Source organism: Gymnoscopelus braueri, assembly GCF_963280865.1.
Source record: "Gymnoscopelus braueri genome assembly, chromosome: 4".
NCBI classification, from domain to species: domain Eukaryota; kingdom Metazoa; phylum Chordata; class Actinopteri; order Myctophiformes; family Myctophidae; genus Gymnoscopelus; species Gymnoscopelus braueri.
Window position 1 is genome coordinate 35,625,141 of NC_137605.1, and position 18,602 is coordinate 35,643,742.

Below are 18,602 nucleotides of genomic sequence, written 5' to 3' on the forward strand. Positions count from 1 at the left end.
TTCTGTTTTCATGAAAGATGTTGAGGCAAGTCCATACCAATGCAACTAGTCGCAACTTGCAACCAGTTGCAAGATATTTGCAGCGGTCTGGACTGACCAGTTGCAGGCCTGTGCCTTTGGGGGAAATGGTTGCAAGTAGTTGCAAGTATTGCAACTAGTATTGCAAGTAGTTGCACAATTGCGTTGCGAATCATTGGAGTGGACTGGCTTACACAAAGGTTTTCTCTGTAAATAACCTAAATATTTAATACCATCTTTAGCCTACATGATTCTAAGGAAATTAAGAATTATGAATTATGAAATTCAATGAAAAATAATTGTGTGTGTAATGCTTAGGATAACCAAAACATACTTTTCAAATTTAGCCTATACCTGTACATACAACTGAGGCATTCTACTTCAAACTGACAATTCTCAGTTTGATTCTCAAAACGGTGGGCATACTGTAGGTCAGACTATATGTTCTCTATTTCTGGCAGTGACAACATAGTGACTACACATTACACAATATGTACACGTTTTCAAGATGTTACACAAAGGTTCCTCTGTAAATAACCTAAAGATGCAATACCATGATTACATACATAGATTCTAAGGAAATTATTAAATTCAATAAACTAAATATAGCCTAATGTAAGTGTGTAAGTAATGAATTCTATAAATGCCTTCTTAACAGTTCTCTGAAAAAACATAAAGTCTAAAATAACACTGATGCTTTCCCGGATTGAATGGGTTAACATTACATGCTGTACATTAATATCACCTTTGCAGCAGGTGCTTTTTTCACCTCTATGGCTGGCAAAATCGCTAACTCATTCATTCATTCTTGACAGAGTAAATAGTAAGAATCAATTATCCAGCAGGTTCCAGCCCCAATATAATGTGGCTGTGTAAGTAATATTAGCATTTATTTTACCATTATTTGCAGCATGCTTTTCACCAGCAATTGTTCACATGGAAAAATCGCTAACCCACGCATTCATAGTATAGCTTATCAGTGTCACAAATACTGTCTAACAGCCCCGATCAATTAGCTAGTAATAGTGTATATGTAGTTAGATAGCCGTACCTGAATTGACAGGGTGTGCCAGCGTGGGGGAGCCGAGCCAAGGGTAAGCGCGGCTATTCATGACTTGTTCATGTATACTTACCCGAAGGTGTACAGTTCACATGGGACTTAACAACTCATTCACTGCCATAGGACGACTTTGACGACTTTTTTCCAATGGCCCAGACTGCCAAGGACGACTAAAACGACTTTTGGACGTTCTTTTTTGTATATATATATATATATATATATATATATATATCGTCGGTGTCCAGGACGAACCAGCTAACTCCATTTTCTTTTTTTTCATAAATCAACGCTATTGAACACCCTTTACCTTGTACCTTGTAAAAAATCACTGTGCAATAAGCGAGGAAGAGGACCATGTAAACAAGCTCCCCGTAGTCTGTTAAAACTATGCAGTGTACCTGTTTATCAAACTTAGCACTGACTTTAATGTTATGAAAACAAGTCATTATATTTCTAAAATCTATGAAGTGTTTAATGAGGAGAGCAATGTGACAAGAAGAAAGGCGTTCATAGCATTTCTGTCGCGCTAGTTCTACTACCTCTTTGCAGAAGTTATTGTAATATTTAAAGTCCTGTTTATTATTGTAGGCCTATATAATAAGTGTCATGAAGCATCAGGGCATTAATTCACACGTTGTTGTGATGCATTGTGAGCTTGGAGATCCATTGTTAGCTTTTGGGAATTTGCACCCGTTTGAAACCTCTCCCTCAGCAGCGAGTGGAGCTAACGTTGTTTGGACACCTCCATTTCAGCTTGATTTCTGACCGTCCGAAACTACTAACTCTACTTGTGCTGGATTTGGGTAAAGTGTTGATAATATAATGACACATGCAAGTATCTGACAATATATAAAGTCACTATACCAACTTTGATGAGGCAGTATTGCTTTGTTTTAAAAATGTAAGGTTTTCTTCATTTCCTGAAAAATGTACATTTAGTTTTTTTCGTTTCCTGAACAATGAGCGTTTTGGAGTTAGCAGGTTCGCGCTGGACAGCAGAGATGTTGGATTTTTGAGTGGCCAGTGCCTTTTTCCATAAGAGTGGCTCTTACAGAGTATTGGTGCCAAATTCCATGCTTGTATCACAAAGTGAACGATTCTGAAATTTGCCATTAATTTGCTGTAGGCTACTATACTTGGAATACTACTACTACTACTATTATTACATGTAATAATAATAATAGTAATAATAATAATAATTGTAAAAGTTGTAAAAGCAGCAAAAAAACGATATCACCCCCCTGACATGTTTGGCCCTTGGCACAGCCAATTACATTGTAGGTTCACATTTAAAAAGTAAATATGTCCGTAGACTGAGCCTTTGTTGTCCATAGTTTGTTTTCTTTGTCAATCCAAAGGATTAAAATGAAAAGGTAGGATAAGTGATTTTATTTGGTTAAAATAAATGTTAAATAGTATATTCTAGTACTCATTGCTATAAAGTGTTTGTTCAGTAACAATGTCTCATACAGAAAATGCATTTTCAGGTTGGGAGAACCAATGGATAGATAACTCAGTCAGGACACATGCAGATTAAACAAGTGAAATTTGAAGTGATGACACAAATAAATAAGCAGACAAAATTGGAACTAGAACACTATAAAAATTGTTTAAGTACTAATGGGTACTCTCTCCTGATTGACTGAAATTGTGTCACCTACACAGTACCTAAAAATGTATTTTCTGCTTGTTAAAAGAGCTGGAGAGACATTGGAGACCCCTGTTACTGAACAAACACTCAATAGCAATAATTACTATCAGAATATATTTTTAACAACACAACTATTTGTTTTAACAAAAAAAAATACACAGCCACACTAATGTCCGGGTTGGACAAAAGTGACCCATACACATTTCTTAATAACCAAACAAATGATTTTCTTCCCCATAGCCAATGGTCATTTTTTGAAGTCCACAGCCATCTCAGATGAAGACTGAGCAAAAGTCACCGCTGATGGAATGGATGCCGAGGTCTTCTAGGCCACTGTTTCCAAAACACTTTTGTGTGTCGCAGACACATTTTTATGGGTCACGAGTAAACGTCCATACATTTTTTGTATTATAAATGTTTTTAATTATTATTTCAAAACATTTTCTCCCCCAAAAAATCATAAATGAAATAAATATGTATTTTCATGAATTAAAAATAAATGCAATGATTTATCAAGAGAATTTCATGAATAAATAAAAAAGAAATTCCATAAATTAGAAAACAAATGGGAATGTTATTGTTTTTGTACTTGTTTAGATTAGAGCTTCATGCATGTCCTTTTTGTAATTGATTGTTTTACTAGGTAGATATCTGTATAGAAAGGTCTAACCAGGGACTGGGGTCGCAAATTAGCCTCGGCTACAAACCCCATATACAAGGCAACGGTCTCATGTTTTGTAAACTTGATTCATTGTTTTTTGTATTGTCCCTGTCAAATAAACAAATAAATAAATAAAATGTTCAAGAAGTAGTGGAGATAGCCAATCTAAAAGCTCACAACGCGTTGTGAGCTTGTAGATCTGCTATTTTCACTATAGCTTGGGTCCAGGGGAGACATCAAATTTCTCTTTAGGGTCTCGAGCTAAAAGGTTTGGGAACCAGTGTTCTAGGCTACACTGGGAGGCATGGTCACATTGCAGCAGGTGGGACATGCCGTGGTCTGCGCTGCTCCACAGCCGAATGTCTGCGTTGCATATTATAGTCCAGGCTTTCATCAGTGCTTTGCACCTCCCCTGCAGCCACACACAGTCTGTTTAAAGACATATAAGGTCATGGCCTCTAGCCATGTTTTCCCCCCATGTGCATATCAGTCCTCAGATGGCAGCTGCATTGTTTCTTTGTTTTGTTTAACTTTATTAATAGATTTTTACTTACAAAACATATACGCACAAACACAACACCTACACAGGACACACATAAAAGTCTAGTAAAAGTGTACATACTTCATATAATTAAAAATATGAATGATAATGATTCATGGATAAGCCCTAATACAAAGCCTGTCAACAGAACCTACTATAGCAAGTTCACACTTTTGAGTGTTTTAACTGCATGCTATACACAGGGACTAGGGAGTCACTCGTTGCCAAAGACATTATTGCTGAATTGTCAGATGTCATGAAAGCTGTGGAGAACACACTGCTCTACTTCACCATTCTGAGGTTTGATGGCTTTCACACGTCTGGCATGTTGAAGTTATGTGTCTAGTCAGGAGTTCTTACTTCTGCAAAACTGCACAGAGCTGGCTGACAATTTCAATGACGATGTTTGGCTTGTGAGTTGAACAGTAGTTTAACCTTTGCAATTTTGTTAGAAACCTGCATCCACTTGTGGTGTTAGCGGGTCAAATCTGACCTGTGATTTAACTCAGCCCTAAATACTAAAAAAAAAAATATTTTCATTAATTTTTTTCTCCTACCTCATATTTTTTTTTATATTATGTTTGGTTAGGGTTAGGGTTTCATCTTTCAATATATCTCGTTTTCAATTATAAAAATGTTAAAATTCACTCATACATTTCCTATAATGAAGACAATGGATAATGATGTTATCTAGCTATAATAGACTAACAAACACACTTCCAAAAAATTATAATAAAAAAAAAACTTTTTGTTTAACTTTAAACATTTTTAATATTATTAAAAATAGTGACACTTGGTGTGTTAGGGTCATTTTTGACCTGTATACCACCAGAAGGTAAAAAGTCGTTTATTTTTCATAAACTCAAACTTAATTTTACTCCTGATAGCAAATGCTAATTGAGGACAAGTCACTCTCACTCTCAAACATGTAAACATTGAATATTGACAATTTGGTGGTAATTGAGCCACACTTCTCTGCCGGGTCATTTCGGACCCTAACACCACAAGTGGCACTTTTTTTATAGAGACCATCAGAATTAATTAAAATGATGGGGAAAAAAATGATGATAAATAATTTTGTTGCGTTAAAATGTCTATTTCTGAGGATATCATGAAGCCTCGTTCCAATAAAGAAATGTAAAGGTTACTTTTTACCTATTTAAACTTGATGGAAGGGTTAAAGTTCTATGGTTCTATGCAAGGCCACAATGCACGCGCCATCACGCCATTCTGAGGTTTGACGGTTTTCACACAGAACAGTGTTGTCTGGCATGTTGAAGTTATGTGTCTAGTCAGGAAAAAACTGCACAGAGCTGGCTGACAATTTCAATGACGATATCTGGCTTGTGAGCTGAACAGAATTTTAAAGTTCTATGCAAGGCCACAATGCACGCGCCATTCACGTTTCTGTATGACAGAATGGAAAACATTCTAAAAAATAAGAATATACAGTATGGGGTCCCTGCTTCATCTCTCTATCAGCTAAGGGGTACTTGACCCGAAAAAAGTTGAAGACTCCTAATCTACGTAACTGTGGAAATACGTCATCCAGGCACGCAAACCTATCCATATATCCACCACTTTTTTTAGTTCTCGTTTCACCTCAAAACAAAACACGGTAATGGTGGCAGCAGGAAAAGAACAAACTGAGTCTGATCAGCAGCTGGATCAGCCTGACAAACCACCAAGAACACCCCATGGCCTTATCTGAAGTCCATGTTATAAAAAACACACACACACAGACATTTTCACTTTCACTTTACACTTTTGTTTACAAGGTTCTATAAATTAATTGTGAAAACATTACAGCAATGCATTGATATATATATTATATATATATATATATATATATATATATATATATATATATATATATATATATATATATATATATATATATATATATATATAAAACTTACTTATACTTCTACTGTAAGTAAGTTTACTTCTAATTTTACTTAATTATTTTCAAAAGCAATTACTTTTGTACTTTAGACTGAGCTACTTTTACTTATAGTGGAGTAAATTTGACCATTAGTATCTGTACCTTTACTCAAGTACTGGGGTTGAGCACTTCGTCCACCACTGGGTATCAATCTTTCATCAAACAGTGAATTCCACCATATGCAGAATGTTGCATGCCTGTCTGCATGTTATATTTTAAACGCTCACTGTCACAGTAAATATTGTAGGCCTACAAAGTATTGGACTTGACCTGAACATGGTGGGGTCAGTGAGACGTGCCCTTCATAACTTGGGAGTGGGACTTGGAATTGACTTATAACATGCATGTCAGTGACTTTGAAAGTTGACATTAATTCATTAATGATTCATTCATTTTAATGTATGAGAAAGTTCACTATAATGTCGTGTCTCTCCCCCACCACCCCCAGTTAAAAGTGACAATGCTGCTCTGTAATTAATATGTAAGTCACATGGTAAATAATTTGCAAAACAAAATGAAATCACATTATTATTTTATTATGTTTTCATACAATAGCTTATACAGTAGCATTCAAGAGGTGCACGCACATCCAAACATTTTGACGGGTGCTGGATCATAATAAATAGATTTTAAAAAATGATTAAGAAAACGTTTTGGCCTTCGTCTGGTATATAGGCCTACATACCTGACGTTGTTTTTTTTATCGTTCTATTAATACATTATTTTGGGAGCATTAAGACGGTGTGCGGACCTTTCTTTCTTTACACTTCATACAATAGCTATCACAACCAGCTGTTGGCCTCTGGGCTACAAGATAGTCAGCAATAAAATGTGTGTGTATGTGTGTGTGTGTGTGTGTGTGTGTGTGTGTGTGTGTGTGTGTGTGTGTGTGTGTGTGTGTGTGTGTGTGTGTGTGTGTGTGTGTGTGTGTGTGTGTGTGTGTGTGCCCACTTTAAACATTATGACATTGTTTACTTTTGTTTTAACATTAATCAAAAAGGTAAAAACAACAACAATAAAAACTCACTCTATCCCTCACCAAACCAGGGTTAAAATCAATAGTTTAACCACTTAAAAACTCAAATGTATTCACCAGGGTCCCCCAGGGATCTACAGTATACTATCCTTTTCTCCCTCTCCACAAAAGCTCTTTGCTGAAAATACAAGCAAGCTCATAGATTGGCTATTTTTGGTGAATGTTTGCCTATTTTCACCAAATAGCCTATTATTACATGCACAGAATAGGGATGCTATAGGGTCCATGTGGCTAAGCAACATCTTCTAGCACATGCAAACACTGTACCAAACCTCTTGCACTATTTAAACCTTCTCACAAATCCAGTTAAACTTCTGAGTGCAAGGCGCGTCATTCCACCCACTTGCACCGTTAATGATCTGCAAATGCACACAGTCTTCGTCCCCATCGGCATCATTAGGCTCCCCTGTCACCCAGAACTTTTCACCCCGAAGGCGAAGGGTTGTCCCATCCACCCATTTCCATGTCCCCTCTGAAGCTCGGTCAGACAGACCGATCCAAGCCCAATTGATGTAATTCATCATGAGAAAATCGTGTTCCTCTCTGCTGTTTATGATCACCAGGTCAGCTCCTTTACTCTGACAGTACTGTCTGCTCTCCTCCCAGGTTTTCATATTGCTGCCAGTCACAGCGGAGATTAAGTACCATTTGCAGCCAAACGCTTTCCAACCAGGGCAGTTGTCTAGAAATTTGAATTGTTTATTTAATTTGTTGCTCTCTGATACCAAATACATATTAATTCAAACTTAAAGAGAAAAAAATGCATGATTTATAATGTAGAAGACAGTGTAATTGTGGTAGCTTTTATGATGGTTGAAAGTGTTCTCTTACCTGTGACTTTAAGACAGCCCTTGTCAACCTTCTTTTGTAACAGCTCTTTCTCTGCAGTCAGGTCTTTTTTCATGGTGTTGAACTGTTCCGTCAGGTTGGCATAACTGGTCTGTAGCTGGGCATTGTCTTCAGTAAGGTTTCCGTGTTGGATTTTCACCTGATGAACTTAAAAATCATGAAAACCTGTAAGTTTACTGTCTGGAGAAGGGAAATATTAGAATCGAAAATTTCCAAACTCTTATGGATGAAATCCAAGTGTTTTGTTTGTAAAGGTGTGTGTGGAATACTCACAGTGCACTTGCAGGCCTATGATCCAAGCCAATAGGAGAAAGCATAGCACCCCCAGACACACTGCAACAGTCCTGGACTTCTGAGCACAACCTGATGAATCATACAGTACATTATCATCAGGAGACCTTCAGATCTTTGGACTAGTTGTTGTTTAAAAAAAGAAAAATAAGAAAAATCGAGGTCAAAGCATATTCTAAAACTAAACTTGACAACGCTTTATTATACAACAGAATATGTAAATTATTGTGTACATTGATTTAGCTCATAAAGTATGCACATTTTATTCCAAGCTTATACATAAGATTTATGTAATGTTATCTTATCTTCGATGATGGACCATTCACCACTGGAGACCTAAAGGAACAATATGTCACAGTAATATCTGTTTTAGTTGGTGTGTAGATTGACCTACCTGACTGCAGTTCAACTTTGTCCTTGGTTTCAAGTTTAGTATTTTCCACATTGGCATATATCATGTCTTCATTGTTCGTTGTTGCTCTTATGGCCCTCAAATGATGTCCTCTGACCTCATTTGAGTTTACATAGATTGCCTCTGCCATGTTTTTCTATGAATGGAAATCTAGTGCAAAACTCTCAGGTACTGTGCAGTTGTCCACGCAGGCTCTGTGTATGATGTCCTGCACTTATATTGTGTCTAATTGAACTATGAGTGGCAGTTGGTCTTTATATGGTAAATAGTGACTTCAGGAAGTCACCGTTTTTGAGAGGATTATGAGGAACTGAGTGGTGCCAAATTTAGAGGGTGTGATGTCTGTGTGTGAGAGCACATTAATTTTGACTCCACCAAAGGAGAGTGAAGAGACACACAATAACATTGCTTGGTTGATTGTTTCTGACATTGATCAGTGTGTTGGTTGCATGGTGGTGATCAAATTATGATTAAAAAGACTGTCAGCACACAGAAGAGCCACATTATACTTCTATAATGTGATCATATACTGTAGATTTTGTTAAACATCACAAACTAATACAAATGAAATCCTACTCTTAAAGATGCAGTGACAATTCTTTGTTAAAATAAGTGCGGCTCTATATTCTGATAGCATTCTGTGTGTGTGTGTGTGTGTGTGTGTGTGTGTGTGTGTGTGTGTGTGTGTGTGTGTGTGTGTGTGTGTGTGTGTGTGTGTGTGTGTGTGTGTGTGTGTGTGTGTGTGTGTGTGTGTGTGTGTGTGTGTGTGTGTGTGTGTGTGTGTGTGTGTGTGTGTGTGGTTGTGTGTGTGTCGTCTTTATTTAACCAGGAGAGTAACATTGAGGTTTTGAGACCTCATTTTGAAAGTGAGACCTGGCCAAGATGAATCCAAAGCAGTATGTAAAAACAACAAAACAAAGGACAAGTATTTAGAAAACCCCATCCCAAATTAGACCCTATGTTCACTCAGCCCTATGTACAGTACATGGTACACAGGTTACAAGTTACACTGCATGCTACACTCGTTGCCAAAGAAATTAGTGCTGAATTGTCCGATGTTAAGGACTTTGTAATGAAAGATCTGTCAAGCAGCTGTGAAGAGGCCCGGACGGTTGGCGTAGCGGCCCGGGGACAGTGTGTCGCGGTTTCGACCTTTGCTGCGTGTCACTCCCCATCTCTCTCTACCCATTTCCTGTCAGACTACTGTATACGATCTATAAAAAAAGTCAGAAAAAGCCAAAAATATATATCTTGAAGAAGCTGTGAAGAAAACACTGCTCTATACTTCTCCATTCTGGGGTTTGGTGGCTTTCACACAGAACAGAGTTGTCACGCATGTCTATTCAGGAGTTTTTACTTGCCCAAAACTTCACAGACTTGGCTGCAAATTTCAGCAACGATGTTTGGGTTGTGAGCTGACCAGAATTAACAGTTCTAAGCAAGGCCACAATGCACATGCCATTCATTTTTCTGTATGATAGAATGGAAAGCGTTCTAAAAAGAAGAAGATGGAATGACTGAGGCCTAGTTGTAATAATAGTAATAATAATAATATATGTGTTATATGTACCATTTTATACAGTGTATTAGGGCTGGGGTCTTCAATGTTTTTTTTTCAGGCCAAGGACCCCTTAACTGATAGAGAGATTAAGCTGGGACCTCCTAATACATTGTATAAATAGTTTAGCATAATATTTCTACTATAGGCCAGTCCCTCCATCTATGTTTTAGAAAGCCTGCATTCAGCTCACAACCCCAGACATCGTCACAGACATTTGCAGTTTGCTCTGTGCAGTTTTGGATAAGTACAAATTCCTGTCCATGATATGTGCTATATAAATAAATGTGACTTGACGTGTAGGTTAGGTTATAATTTAACGGGTTAAACCGTCAACATTCTTAGGGCTTACATATACTGTAAATCATTATCATTCAAAATTTTAAATACTATATAAAGTATGTGCACTTTATAAGTCTGGTTTTAACAAGAACCAAGGGGACTGCCATGCTCAACTACTAAAGTATAAAGTATAAAAGGCACGGAAATAGCTAATTAAGTTGTCAGCACACGTTGTGCAACACGTTTAATAACAGCAGAAGGAAATGGACACATTTATCAGATGGGTGTTTATGGGTGTGGTTTACAATATAGGACATGCAAGTTACATTCAAAAGTGTGAACTTGCTACAGACTACAGTAGGTTTCTTGTCAATTCTCCGTAACATACTCACTATGGGATATCACCGCCCCCTGGCGTTGATGCAGAGCTACATACCATAAACTCCCGGGCCATTCATTGGCTGAGAAGGGTATGTCACGTGTCCGGTAGACCGGAAGAGGTATAAAACCTCTTGCGTGACGTGGCTCATCCTCTTTCGCTTCTCTGCATGGCAGATGCAACAGCTCAAGACATACCTTAATAATAACAAACGTAACTTTGATCAGGACAGAAACCAGCTTTAGCCCACTCGGTGGTACTTGTACTAACCAACGGGTTTTCCTCCTATTAAAAAAAAAAAAAGTTTTATTATTTCCGCTCCCGCGGCTATCTTCTCTTTCTTTCTTTTACTGCTAAAGCAAGTTTTCCTCCTTTGAGTTTTCCGCGCTCTTAGCCTTGCGGTTGAAAGCTAACAGGTTAGCTCGAGATGGAGGTTCCACGTCCCTGCGTATTGCTGCTCTGCCGCTTGATGATCGCCGGGGATGACCCTCGTGGTTTCTGCATCTCGTGCCTCGGTCTCTACGGGGCCGGGGCATTTCCAAGATGCACCGGGACGCTGCGAGGACTGCGCTGTTCTCCACGCTGCACCTCGATAGCCGCTTAGCCAGGGCAGCGCCCTGGCTGCGGGAGGCAGCGACGTCTCGTCCCCGGTCGTCGCGGATCCAGCAACACGGCCCAGGGAACGTGGGTGGTGGGGCCCACCACGTGCGCTCACAGTCCACAATGGGCCCTCCGGCAGTCCCGGCTGCGAGCGGCGTTAGCCCCCGCTCGCAGCACCTCCAGGCTGCTACACAAGCCGTGCTACGCAGCACTGCAGCAGCCGCTAGCACCGTGTCTGGGAGAACCAACCAGGTGCAACTACCTAGCGGCACTTCCTCCCCCTCTTCCCAGCCGTCTACTCCGCTGCCACAGCAAGCGTACCGGGCCAGCGGTGCGTCGCCAGGAGACAGCGAAGGGGCTCCGGCGACGGCGGCATAGGCGAGGGGAGAACGAGGCAGAAGCTCGTGAGTGAGTTAGCCCAGACTAGCTACGTTAGCTGCTTCGCTAGGTTAACGTCGCCTTAGTCAGGCAGTGTTTTGTTGGCTTAACACCCATGCAACAGGTTATTAACAGCGTTGTCCTAGCCTAGCTTGCCTCGCTAGGATAACACCAGCTTGTTAGCCTTCTCACTCTGTGTATCGAGCAAACCTCGGGGGCTTCTGAAGACCTTACTCGATGGACAAGATGGACGGCTCCTCGACTGCCAGAAGGCCATGTTTAATGAAAACGAATGTGTGTTTAAAAGTAAAATTTTTTTTCTGCCAAAGAAATAAATGTGTTACATGTTACAAACGATCTCGTTCTTTCACGTGGCTTGAGTGCAGCGGAGCAGTGGAGTCCCCTACCGCGGGCTTCTCTGCTCCAATGCTCTCTGTATGTAAGCCCATAATGTCTGTGATGCCCGAACTCCGGTATCCCAGACATTGATGGGCTAATATCTGTGCATGTAATGTAAATGTATCAACGTTCTCAATTACATAAGCCCACACTGTCTAGAACACCCGAGTGTTCTAGACATTGTTGGATAACATCTGAAAGAGCAGCGGAGCAATGGAGTCCCCTGCAAGCGGGCTTCTCTGCTCCGATGCTCTCTGTGTATAAGTCCACAATGTCTGTGATGCCCGAACTCCGGTATCCCAGACATTGATGGGATGATATCCGTGCATGTAATGTATCAACGTTCTCAATTACATAAGCCCACACTGCCTAGAACACCCGAGTTCCGATGTTCTAGACATTGTTGGATAACATCATATGAAGGTAATATAAAAACCCACATCACCCCTGTCCGCCAGAGGGCGCAAATGCGCCAGTGGAATGGGGTCACGCCGGTTTTTGCCTTCCGTCCCACAGGAAGTGCTCACGCACCACTGTGAACCGGAAGTACTTCGGTCAGACATGACCCCTTGGCCGTACCGCCTCATGTTTTGCAGGCCACGTTCGCCTTTAACGAGCGACAAAGCATCCCCTACGGGGAGGAAGGTTTTGTCGCCTCACAGCTTCCGTCCCACAGGAAGTGCCCACGCACCACTGTGAACCGGAAGTACTTCGGTCAGACATGACCCCTTGGCCGTACCGCCTCATGATTTGCAGGCCACGTTCGCCTTTAACGAGCGACAAAGCATCCCCTACGGGGAGGAAGGTTTTGTCGCCTCACAGGCTTCCGTCCCACAGGAAGTGCCCACGCTCCACTGTGAACCGGAAGTACTTCGGTCAGACATGACCCCTTGGCCATACCGCCTCACGTTCGCCGCTGGAGGGCGACAAAGCACCTCCTAGAGGTTTGTCGACACTCCGTGCAGGGCCTTTGGGCCCAGACAAGATGGCGGCGGCCAGAGTAAGTTAGGGAGAGAGTAATGACAGTAGCGTCGATCCCATTGTGAGAATGGAAGGCGGAAGTGCTCTGTCTACGTCAATGAGATAGTTCCAATGTTGGAACTATAGCCCATAGAGGCCCGCTTTGCGGCGAGAGCAAAGCGTGACGTTACTCTCTTTTCTACACTCTGGCGACGGCCAAGGTAGGATTACTCATATATATATATAGTTTTCACTGTATATATCTATGGGCTTAATTCTGACGCCGGGGTTTTTTCCCGTGGCCAATCACGTGACTCCTCCGAGTCCTCCGTTGGCCAGGGCTTGCCAGCGCTACTAAACGAGGGCCACACAAGCACCGCCGGCGGCAGTGGCAGCGTCACTGGTCCCCATGGCAACGGTCCCCATGGCAACGCTCCCACTCTCCGAGCGGCCGGTGACGTCATCGTCCAAGCCACTCGCTCGGTGGGTGAAGCAATGGAGGTTTGCAAGCCGAATGCTTAGGTATTGCTCACAATACTAAAAGGGTTTCAGGCTGCATTTCTCCACAAATCCCCCCGTGACAGAAAAAGTATTGTTTTCCCGTGCAAGGGGTCCAGCAGCCAATACTCTGAGGGAGGAAGTTTCCTTCCTCTTGAGCATGGGCGCTATTAAAGAATTACTTCCGATACTTCTGTTTACTATCCCAGTACATCAGCGTTACACTGTGTGTGTACAGGGTTTTTTCAGTACAGCAGTGACACACTGTGGTTGTACTGATCAACTCCCCTGATCCGCAACAACACATTGTGGTTGTACTGGTGTGTTTTCCACGTGCTCTTATGCATATAATCTCCTATGTCGGACACGGTGTTGTTCCTCTCATGCAGAGGATAAGGCAACCATGTCTCTGAGAGAGGGGGTTCACTCTCTCTCCGTAGTGAGTATGTTACGAGGAATTTGTCAAGAAACGCGAGGTTACGTTGTAACCCCGGTTTCCTTAGAATTCAGAGTAACATAGTCAGAGAACTATCTATGAATCGGAACCAACTGGTTTTCTATTCGTAATATTTTCTGGTGGAAAAGAAGGGGGGGGGGGTACGACCCATTCTGAATCTGAAGGGTCTCAATAAATACTTGGGTCAAAGGGCGGACCTCTGTCTCCGCCATTTTGGAGGGACAGATGCCCCCTTTGCCGTACCGCCTCACGGACTACAGGCCTCGTTCGCCACTAACGAGCGACAAAGCACTCCCTAAGGGGAGGACGACTTTGTCGACGCTCCGTCCGGAGCCTTTGGGCTCAGACGAGAGGGCGACGGCCAAGGTAGGCTTACTTCGGACGGCCCCGTTTGTCAGAGTGACAGCGCCGTTGGTTTCCATGGAAACAGACAGGCTGCGCTGGCGGACAAACCGGATGCTGACGTCAGGCAAGGTCCCCGGGACCGGTCACGTGACCCCGCCGGGTCCTAACGGTTAGTACCTCTACTGCCTCGAGCGGTCACCTCGGGGTTAGCACCGCTGGCGGCAGTGGCAGCGTCGCTGGTCCCCATGGCAACGCACACAGGGTTAGCGCTGCTAGCACCAGTAGTAGCGTCTTTGGTCCCCATGGCGACGCACACACAAGAAACCGGTTCCCTTGGAAACGGATCTCAACGTTTCTTGGCTCATGGTGATTTAGCCTTGACTAGCTTGTTAGCTGCTAGGTTTACGTAACCTCCAGTCAGGCTGCTGTTGCTTCATTTGGCGGCTAACTGGCCTCACTAACAACAACACATTGCAGTGTTGTTTTTTGGTGCAGGGTATAGCCAGCCCCGTTAAAGCAACACCACGGTGGCCACCTACCACCGCTACCCTTCCACGGTCTCTAACGGCCCCGCACGTGCGGGTCCGCTGGATCACGTGGCGACATCACCGGTCCAGTTGGAAACGTGTGCGTTGTCCGCACTGGGTGACATCAGAGCCCCTCCTAACTCGCTTGCTGAGGCAGCTTGTTGGAGAGTTTGCAGTCCGGGACTGTTTACTATCCCGGTACTTCAGTGGTACACTGTGTGTGTAGGGGTTTTTCAGTACAGCGGTGACACACTGTGGTTGTACTGGTCAGCTCCCCGGATCAACAACAACACACTGTGGTTGTACTGGTGTGTGACCCTCTCTGCGGACGGTGCGGTAAGGAGGTGGGTGGACCAGCATTGTTTTCAATGCTTATTTCCACGTTCCTTTCTATCCACCACAGTCAGGAGGTGGCGCGGCACACAGATGTGGCCGTTTCCCCACTTGACGTCGCGGGGTTTTTCACCGTCACCGTCCGTCGAGCGTCTTGGTCCGTCTCAGCAGACCACCTTCATAGGGGATCTCGCTGGGCTAGACCAGGCTCACGGCGCGTCTGTCCCGGGCGGGATAGACGGCGTTTCGGCCTAGGGTCTTCTCGCGTGAGGCGACAAGTCACATACAGGCTATGCGTGCAGGCGACGGGTCTCATGACTTCGGCCTTACACCTGTTTCGTTTGGACAAGCCCCACGTGTGACCTTTTTTCCCCGGAGGTGGATGTGGGCTCTTGGAGCCCCGTCCACCTGAGGTTGTCATGTCCTGATCGGAACCGACAACACCACGACCGTGTGCTATGCCAAAAAGCAGGGAGGCCTGGCCTCTCCAGTGTTGGACAGGCTAGCTGGCGATCTGACGCTGTGGTGCGACGCGCGCCTTACGTCAACCAGAGCCTCACAGGTACCGGGCCTCCTGAACAGTGGAGCGACTCTGTTGTCCAGGGGCATGTTTTGGTATGCAGATTGGCCTCTCCTCCGGAGATAACAAGCCAGATCTGGGCCAGGTTGGCCGACTGAACTGCTTTATGCATTCCCGTCACTGGAGTTGGTCCTCTCAACTTGTCAGACTCCACGGACTGTCAGTGCCACTAGTGGCACTGGCGTGGGGCGCATGGAGGTTAGGAATAATCCTCTCCTCTACAACGAGCCCTGGGCCCTCCCCCCGATCAGAGATCTGCTACGGCAGGCAGGGGTCGGAATTTTCCACAAGCAACCTCAGGACCTAGACCGGTGGGCTTGGCCCGTGAGGGGGAGACCTTGACTTCTTATGGCCTGCCCCCTGAGGTGGTAGCTACCATCCAGGGGGCGAGGGCCCTTTCCACGAGGTCTGCGTACGACGACAGGTGGAACCTGTTCGTGTCATGGTGTCTGGGTCAGTCACCGCCGGTTGAGGCCTTCCGGGCCTCGGTACGCAGCATCCTCATGTTCTTGCAGGACAAATTGAACCAAGGTCTGGTTTTCTCGACGGTTAAGGTGTACCAGGCGGCCATTTCCGCTTGTCACGTGGGTTTCGATGACATGACGGTTGGCCGACATCCGCTGGTGCGTAGTTTTATGAACGGTGCCAGGCGGGCCAGGCCGGTCTCTAGGCCTCTGTTCCCGGCCTGGGACCTGGCGGTGGTGCTGGGGGCGCTTTGCCTCCCACCGTTCGAGCCTTTTCACTCTATGGATCTGGAGATCGTTAGTCTCGAAACGGTTCTTGTGGTTGTTTTCACTACAGCTACACGGGTCAGCGACATACATGCGCTCTCAGTAAGTTCGGAGTGCATGAGGTTCTTGGGAGACGACAGCAGGGTTTGGTTAAGCCCAACATGGCGTTTGTTCCCAAGAACGGAATGGTGACCCAGACACCGGTTGAGCTGATAGTTTTTCATCCGCCTCCTTTCGCTTCGGCAGAGGATAGGCGGCTGCACTGTCTCTGCCCAGTGAGGGCGTTGAAGCTCTACTGCCAGAGGACGGCGGTCGGCCGGTCGTCGTCGCAACTTTTTGTCTCCTTCGGCCCAGATGGTCGGAGGAAGGCAGTGACTAAGGCGACGCTTTCTAGATGGAGTGTGGATGCCATTAGGCTGGCCTACGTCAGTAGTGGCGCTCCAGTTCCAGAAGGACTGAAGGCTCACTCTACTAGAGGCGTGGCTACTTCCTGGGCCCTCTCCAGGGAAATGTCGGTCCAGGAGGTGTGCGCGGCCGCAAACTGGTCGTCTCCATCGACTTTTGCGGCTTTCTACAGCCTGGATGTGGCAGCGGCGTCAGTGGCGCACGCTGTACTGGACATAGCGGCTGTCTCTACTTAGGGTAGGGGAGGTTAGGCGGGTCTTTGTGTAACCCGCCTTTTTTCCCTTCTCTACCTTCCTTCTCTTGAGTCCCCTCGGAACCACCGTTGGTAGGTTTCCAGGGGAGGAGGCCCTGTTTCCTTGTTTTCACTTATGGGTCAGACTTGTGTCTGTTCATTAGATGAATAGGCAGACTTGGTCTGTCAGGGTCCTTTTCTTTCAATTATATACCGCACCCCGGCCCGGAGGGCTGGGGCGCCCGTGAGGCCGAAGGTCACGTCCAGGGGGACGGGGCCTTATGGCTAGGGGGCGTGCGGACCTGAGATTCGGTATGGCTATAAGCCCCAGGGGGGTTTATGTATCCCATAGTGAGTATGTTACGGAGAATTGACAAGAAACTCAGGGTTACGGATGTAACCCCGGTTTCTTTAGAATTCGGAGTAACATACTCACCTAACACCCCTGTTTGTGTGCATCTGCATGCAGGAAGCGTGTTAAAGAGGATGAGCCACGTCACGCAAGAGGTTTTATACCTCTTCCGGTCTACCGGACACGTGACATACCCTTCTCAGCCAATGAATGGCCCGGGAGTTTATGGTATGTAGCTCTGCATCAACGCCAGGGGGCGGTGATATCCCATAGTGAGTATGTTACTCCGAATTCTAAAGAAACCGGGGTTACATCCGTAACCCTGAGTTCTGTGCAGGCTTGCCCCCACGACCCAACTCCAGATAAGCGGTTGAAGATGGATGGATGGATAGATGGGTCTACATTGTTCAATTTCTCTGTTTTCTAAACGCTACTGTCCTCCACACAGTGGGGGTGGTTGGGTAGTATTTTCCATTTATCTTTGCTAATAATAGGTCAGATTCATGCGTATTTTCAGTACAAATAAAGATATAAAAATATCTTGTGACTCTGAGGATCCCTATAGGGTCACAGACCCCCTGTTGAATACCCATGTATTGGGGCATCCCTGCTTCATCTCTGTCAGCTAAAGGGTCCTTGGCCTGAACATTTTTAAAGACCCCTGCTCTTTACCAATGATAACTATAGAGCTAAAGGGCATGACCTATTACAAAAAGGCGAATAACTTCCAAACAAATTACGCAACACCAAATATAAAATGAAAAAACTTTGTCATGCATGAAATAACCGATCACTTATTATTACTTAACTCCACGTAACCCCACACAACTTTTACACAAGGTTTGTCAAGGGATAACAGACACATTTTCCACCTAAATTAAACAAAATCGGGTGTGGCCTATCCTACAATATGTTAAAATGGCCTATGGGTCAACATTGGACGGTGGGTCGACGTCACAAACGTAATATCTAGACTGGCAAGGTTCACCATTGCAGCCCCCCCTTTCCTTCAGAGGATCCAACAGGTGACCCCATCAACACATTATGATAGGGCCATCTGTGATGCTGAAGGAACGTAAGGCTGAGGGAACATACTGTAGGCCCTACAGTATGTTAGGGTCT